We start from the raw sequence: 7,346 nt of genomic DNA on the forward strand, positions 1-7,346 counted from the left end.
ATATATATATATATAAAAATTTAAGTATTTTAATGAGAGTTTCTCTGTTGAAGACGGTAGGAATCCTTTTGCGTTTTCGTTTGTTTTAATGTAATTTATGCATAATATATATACAATTTGAAATGGGACAAGAAAGAGGTAACTTATTTAATGTTATTTCATGTGAGATAATCCTTTTAAATCCAGTGGCAGACAAAAAATTATATATACGGTGGTAATTCGAAGAGTTCAGAAAGCAATAGAAATAGATTACTAACTTAGAGATGAACAGCGGACAAAGTGAACTGGAGTAACAAGAATATACAAGAATATAAGAAACTAATTGCTATAAGGAATTAGACATAATGAAATGCACAGATATTGGAATGAGAGATGAAACATTTATTAAATAATGTTTATACATATATTGTTGCATTTTTGAAATTACGATCGGAAGCTTTTATGATCTCAAAATTCTGCATATGCTATAGAATTGCAGGCGGTGGGCAGGAGAGTTCGTTATTGGATGGTAGAAAATAATACAGTAGCTGATTCGGCTGCCCTCGATATGTTCCAAGCAAAGATAAATCTTTTTTTCTCTCTGGCAGGATGCCTGAAGAGAGAGTTGGCTTCTAACCTGACCTTAAGAAGACTCCTAATATTGTTCAAAAGAAAGCTTGTTTACTAAGTAAATGACTAAGGGATCATGATGTAAACTAGGAGGTTTACTTTGAAAGGAGTTCAGCATATTAGAACCATTTAACCCAATGGCAATAAAATGGCGTTGAACCAAATACTTTCACAAGTGATCCTAACGAAAAAAATTCACTGATGATGAAGTATCTGTTATAATGATTCCAACAGTAAAGAGATTTGGAGATTTCCCGTAGCTCACTCTGTCGATTTTGGTCTTTGGAATGACCATTAATTCTTGACAGATTTCGTTCCCGGCGGTGGTAAAGACTCTGTGTAGCAGTAAACTACAGAGTTTCAAAGTTATTTGTAGAATAGCTAGAAGTGAAAAATTAAAAACAAAGAATAAAGTAAACTCAGATTTTAAAAAATGAACAAAATTATATGTGAAATGTAAAAGAAAAACTTGAGAGAAAATTATTTGAATGATATTCAGTGAATAATGGTGAACAGAAGATGACAAAGGGAAATATGTGTGATTGGAAGAAAGTAAAATGCACAAAAATAAGCTAGAGAGTAAGACACAAGGGAGAGAAGAAGGAAGGTAAAAAAGTATGAAATATAGATCCGTTTCCAAAAGAAACTGAATTTGCAACAGTGGATTAGATTTGGAGTGTTGGCAGAGTTTTCTCAAAGCAAGGGTTGGTTCATTTTATTCTACCTAGTTATAATTAGATACTTCTTAGTGTTAGATCTGTTTATAATAGCTATTCCTGTACAACTTGCAGCATTGTATTGAGATAACTCAAAGATCTATATCCCTCAGGATTTGCAAGCCTAGCAGCCCTCTTTTGTGGATTGAATTTAATTATAAACGTAGATAAGTAAAAATCTCAATTGAATTTTCTATTTGCTATGGCTTCAATTTCAAGTTGTCAATGAAGTTAATTTGATTAAGCTATGATTAATCAAACGTCGAAAGATAAAACAGCATTAGTTGCTTGATGGCATGAAATAAATCAAATATTGATAATTAAAAAGTGGATATGCTTGTGGAAATGCATACACAAATGTTTATATGAACTTGCTTGGTTTATTTGTCCGTAGCTGCACTATTTATTCCTAAATATATTTACTATATTTCTAGCTCCTATATATTAAGATGGAAATAAGTTCCGTCGCATTTTTTATATGACCACTTCCGTGGAGATTCCGTCAATTCTCACGGTAAAATAAGCACTAAGTAAGTTATTTTTTCCTTTCTTTTCATATAACTTCAGGCCAAAGACAAATTTGTATCGATTTAACTCTTTTGAAATGAATGTAAAAGATCCCTTTACCAGACACTGGCTATTAACTTCTCAGATCATTGCAACATCATTTTAGAGGGAAAATAATGTATCAATTTTGAATTTTTAAAAATAATATTGAATGTTTCCTAGATCCGAAAGTTGATGAATTATTACACACGAGGTTCCAGTGATTTGCCGAATAACGGGGATTATGTTATCAGTAATAACAAGAAACGTCTTCATTGAGTATATGAATGACGACTAAAGAGACATGAATTTCCTACCTTCAAAGTCTACAGGACGTTCCACCCAAATAATGTGTAGCTACACGAGCTAATGCCAAAAAGCTTAACAAGATAATGTATCACCGAGACCTGCAGATATCTATGGAATTAACATTTGGTAAATATATTATATTTGCATGGTGTAATTGAGATTATTCTTTCACGTGAAATCAATTCAAAGATATAAATCATAGAAACTACTTTTTAACTACTGCTAAACCAGTGTAAATACATAGGGATATAAAATCACACGTAGATAAGTAAGATTGTTTTGCTTAGTTCTTTCCTTATTAAACCAGTCTCTACTCTCTGGAAAATATCAAAGCCTCCTTATGTATAATATTCGCAATCACAACATCCCGAAGTTATTTTTGTTATCTTCTTAGTAAGAATATCTTTATTTGCTGATGACCGTTTCATCATTTGCCTCCTCCTGTTGAATTTAGATAGAACCATTCTTCATATCAATAAATGGCATAGTCTGAGAGGCTAATTATGCAAAGTTAACCAAAAGCATATAACTATCCCGTTAATTAATATGTGGTTAATATACCATATATTACGTTTATGAATTGGCGCTGCAATACTCCTGATGTGAAATCGTGTTGAAACAGATGTTGTATTTCGGGATGGTCACTTACTTTTTAGCCAAATAAACACTTATGTTCATGTATTGCCCGGCAGTCTTTCGTAACACATCTGTGACATCTTCAGCAACAGTGGAGAGGCTGAACGCAGCATAGGGGAGCTTACAGGTGAACACTGGCGAAAGCTCAAAGAAGACAAAGACGCGTCAGTACTCTACCAACATGTTGAATCAGAACATGGTGGCTCGATTAATAGCATACAGCTTAAAGTATTATCGATGCATAGAACTGACAGGGCACTTAGACAGATCACAAAGGCTACACAAATAGCAGTAGGCAGACCGAGCCTCAATAGAAAACACCAAAGGAATAATAACGCCCATCACCACACCACACCACACCACACCACATGACTAAGGCAGAAGGGAGAAGAGAGAGGAAAAAAATAATAAAGAAAATATAGATACAAACAGGGTAGTACACAATAGACATATATGCAAATACATGTGATACATATAAGAAATGGTGATAGATAAGTAAAAAACAAATAGATTAACACATTTGTCACGTGCCTGTGATAAATATAAGAAATAGAGATTGATAAAGAAAGTAATAAATCTATATAAAGGGCATGGATACAAACAACATAAGAAGCGAACCAATATCCTCAGACAAACACATACACAATAACTTCACAGACGGCCGGAACAGTATCTAGATCAAGACTAACAACGGCAGCAGCAGCGGAGGCGACCACGATGGCAATAACAACAAGAAAAACAACAACTACTACCAAGATGGCAGCATCGTGGGCGAACATAGAAACACAGAGAGCTACAGGAACTGTACCAATTTTTTGTGTCATAGGACTGCAGCAAAAATAATGGGAGAAGGAGGATGGAGTTCAGGTGAATGTTATACTACTACTAAGAGCAATGACACGTACACAAGCATATACACACAAGCATACACGCTCACATCCACACACGCACACTTACACAAACACAGACGCAAACGCATGAGCACATTAGGATACACAACATATAAGAGCAGATGAAATAAGTGGGGAAAGAGCATACACGACAACAAAAAATGTCACTGAAGAGGTCACAGATGCGTGACAACAGTTTTCGGGACAATGGACATGAGTTAGAAAAGGAACAGTAATAAATGAGTGAAGAACAAATAATTAGCTCGTGTTTATTTGGCAAAAAAAATGGCCATCCTGAAGTGCAACAATACGATATATACATTACCTGATATACATTATTTAATTCGTAGAGCTTGCCTAATTCATATAGCTATAAGGTAATAGCACCTGCTACTGTGCGTATATGTGCATCTATGTATATTTTTATGTTATTTAATCAGTAAAAATTACTGAGTGACTCAAATATCGAAAGTTTTATATATTGACAACTTTCAAACTTCTGTAAGTTCAAGGATGATGCAAATATACTTCTAGAAATAATTGTCATAAAAACGAGGGATTTGCAACAAATCTGATTTCAAATGACATATAATCCTTGGAAAATTGTCTGTTGTGTAACATATCATTATCTGTTAAGCGCACAAATATACTGTTTGTATAGCACCATCTTCGAACTTTCCATCATGTGAGCAACTCCAATTTCAGTATTTAAACATTGATTAAAAAGAGGCATTTAAAAAGCCGTACAGCCTAGTATATTAATTTATTCTTTGTACTTGGTTGCTGCCGTGCCAACTTCTCTCACCTGAACCGTACCGAGTCATCTCTCCTCCAGGCATCATTCGTCTTACGTTCATATGTTTGACACAATGTATCCAAGACTATCCTTCATTCTTCGCTAAAATATCAAGTCACTGAATACTTTTCTTGCCAATCTTGTTCATGCAGCTATTAATGTGTAAGTTTGCTAGACGTTCATTAACTACGTCGAATATTCGCGTCTAACAGTGCACCCCAATACGAAGGGCACAGCTGCTTTCTCTTGGCGAAATCATTAAAAAATAATAATACTTCTATAAATGAAGAATCAATAACTCCCATCTCTAAACTACATGTGAATGTTGCGTTACATAGAACATAAATCGCTACGTTTAACAACCGGTCTACAGACAACACTTTCTTCTCAACTGTCTCGGCCACCACAGACTTGTGTGAAGTAATTACTCAGCCGCCTCCAACCCCCTTATTATCATCAACATAGTAGGAAATATCATTTTCTACAAATTAAATAAATCTCAGTAATAACACTTTCTCAATAAATTAGAAATTTGTTAACAGGAGTCAATAACTTACTGTCATGCCCATCAACTATATACATACTGTAATGTATATTTACTCAGTAAATATTAAATAATTTCAACAAAAATTAATTAGAAAATAATTAGCATTAACGGTTCCATTTCCGTCAGCATTATTTGTCATGGTTTAATGACAACAGCGAAATGAGGGACCACTCTTTTACTTGTTTTAGTCATTTTGACTGTGGCCATGCTGGAGCACCGCCTTTAGTCGAGTAAATTGACCCCACGACTTATTATTTGTAAGCCTAGTACTTATTCTATCGGTCACTTTTGCCGAACCGCTAAGTTACGGGGACAATCACAGACACACAAACATATATACACACACACATACATACATACACACACACACACATATATATATATATATATATATATATATATATATATATATATATATATATATATATACGACAGGCTTCTTTCAGTTTCCGTCTACCAAATCCACTCACAAGGCTTTGGTCGGCCCGAGGCTATAGTAGAAGACACTTGCCCAAGATGCCACGCAGTGGGAATGAACCCGGAACAATGTGGTTGGTAAGCAAGCTACTTATCCCACAGACACTCCTGCACCATAACGAATATCTTTTTTTAAATTCAACCCCACAAAATTACATCAAATACAAATTCATTACCTCAAAGTTACCTAAAGCAAGAAACATGTTTGGTCGTAGAAATACAACACTGTTATCTTTGAGAAATACAGGGTGTTCAAAAAGTCTCTCCGCAGTGAATTTGTGTATCCTATAATGGTTCAAAACTTAATTTTCAGTTTAACGAAATACAAGCCTACATAAAATGGACATTGGTATGTTGGAAGTAATTAGCTCCAACCAGTTATGTACCCTAATCTCGATGCTAGTAAATAATATTTTCTACTCTAGGCACAAGGCCCGAAATTTGTGGGGAGGGGGCTAGTCGATTAGATCAACCCTTGTACAAGAAGGGTACTTAATTTATCGTCCCCCAAAGGATGAAGGGCAAAGTTGACATGGGCGAAATTTGAACTCAGAACGTAAAGACAGACGAAACACCACCAAGCATTTCGCCCGGCGTGCTAACGTTTCTGCCATCTCGTCGCCCTGTTAATAATTAATAACATCAGTACAATTCCATCCACTGTAACTTTATACAGATGTATGAATTATCTAAACATCACTTCACAATTAAGTAATACATATTGATAGTTGTTATTAACAAAAAAGAAATATGAAATAAATAAAAAACATCCTACTTTGACACAATTTGATTTTACATTCCATCGAATCTCGAAACAAACCTGAAATCTCAAGTAGCCATACAAGATAGCTTCCAGCAGTAGCTTGATCACTATTCACTGCTTTCTTATATAGGATATGCTAATCACCTTGTAAAAGAACAACAAAAGTAAATAATATCGAACAACCTATATCTCGGTTAACTTATTCTATATTGTATGATATCGCGGATCTGTACTTTCAGGCATTACGCTTAACATTCTAACAACACGAACTTGCCTGATAGTGACCAAACATATATATATATATATATATAACAATACATTTATGCACATAAGTTCATGATGCCATATTGACGCCCTCACACACAGAATGCAGGTATAGAATGAAAAATCGTCCCTCCATTTATTCATCATCTAAAAATTTGATTTTAAAGTAACGGGCTTAAAATAGATCCTAACACATTCATACTATTATCCGCAACATTCGGAAGCATTCAGCTTTCGATCATAGGGCTACATAAAGTATGAACGTCGTGTTAGAAATGTAATCCTACATATGCAAATATACAGGATATTAACAGTAGCATGTCTTTGATCATTCGTATGAGAGATTGGAATTAATGTACGGAAAAGGCGAACGCATGATCGCATGACATCCGGGTTATTGATATTAACACCAGAAAACTATTATATACGACTAGAAATATTCACTCTGATATTGATATTGACCATGTTTAAATAAAATAGAATACAAGGAAAGAGAAGAATCACAGACAGGAACCTATAAATAGCAGCTACTTTTTCCTTCAAATTACATCCTAATATCTTGAAAATGTACGGATATAGTTCACTTACATTTAATATGCAGATATGCACACATATACGTACACCAAATTGAATATTTTATGAATGCAAGACATCCTGTATTTCATCTATCTCTATATATATCTATCTATCTATTTATCGATCGATCGGTGTGTCTGCCTATCTAGATATATATATATATATAGATAGATGAAATACAGGATGTCTTGCATATATATATATATATATATATATA

The sequence above is a fragment of the Octopus bimaculoides genome, chromosome 6 (genome assembly GCF_001194135.2).
Source record: "Octopus bimaculoides isolate UCB-OBI-ISO-001 chromosome 6, ASM119413v2, whole genome shotgun sequence".
Lineage (NCBI taxonomy): Eukaryota > Metazoa > Mollusca > Cephalopoda > Octopoda > Octopodidae > Octopus > Octopus bimaculoides.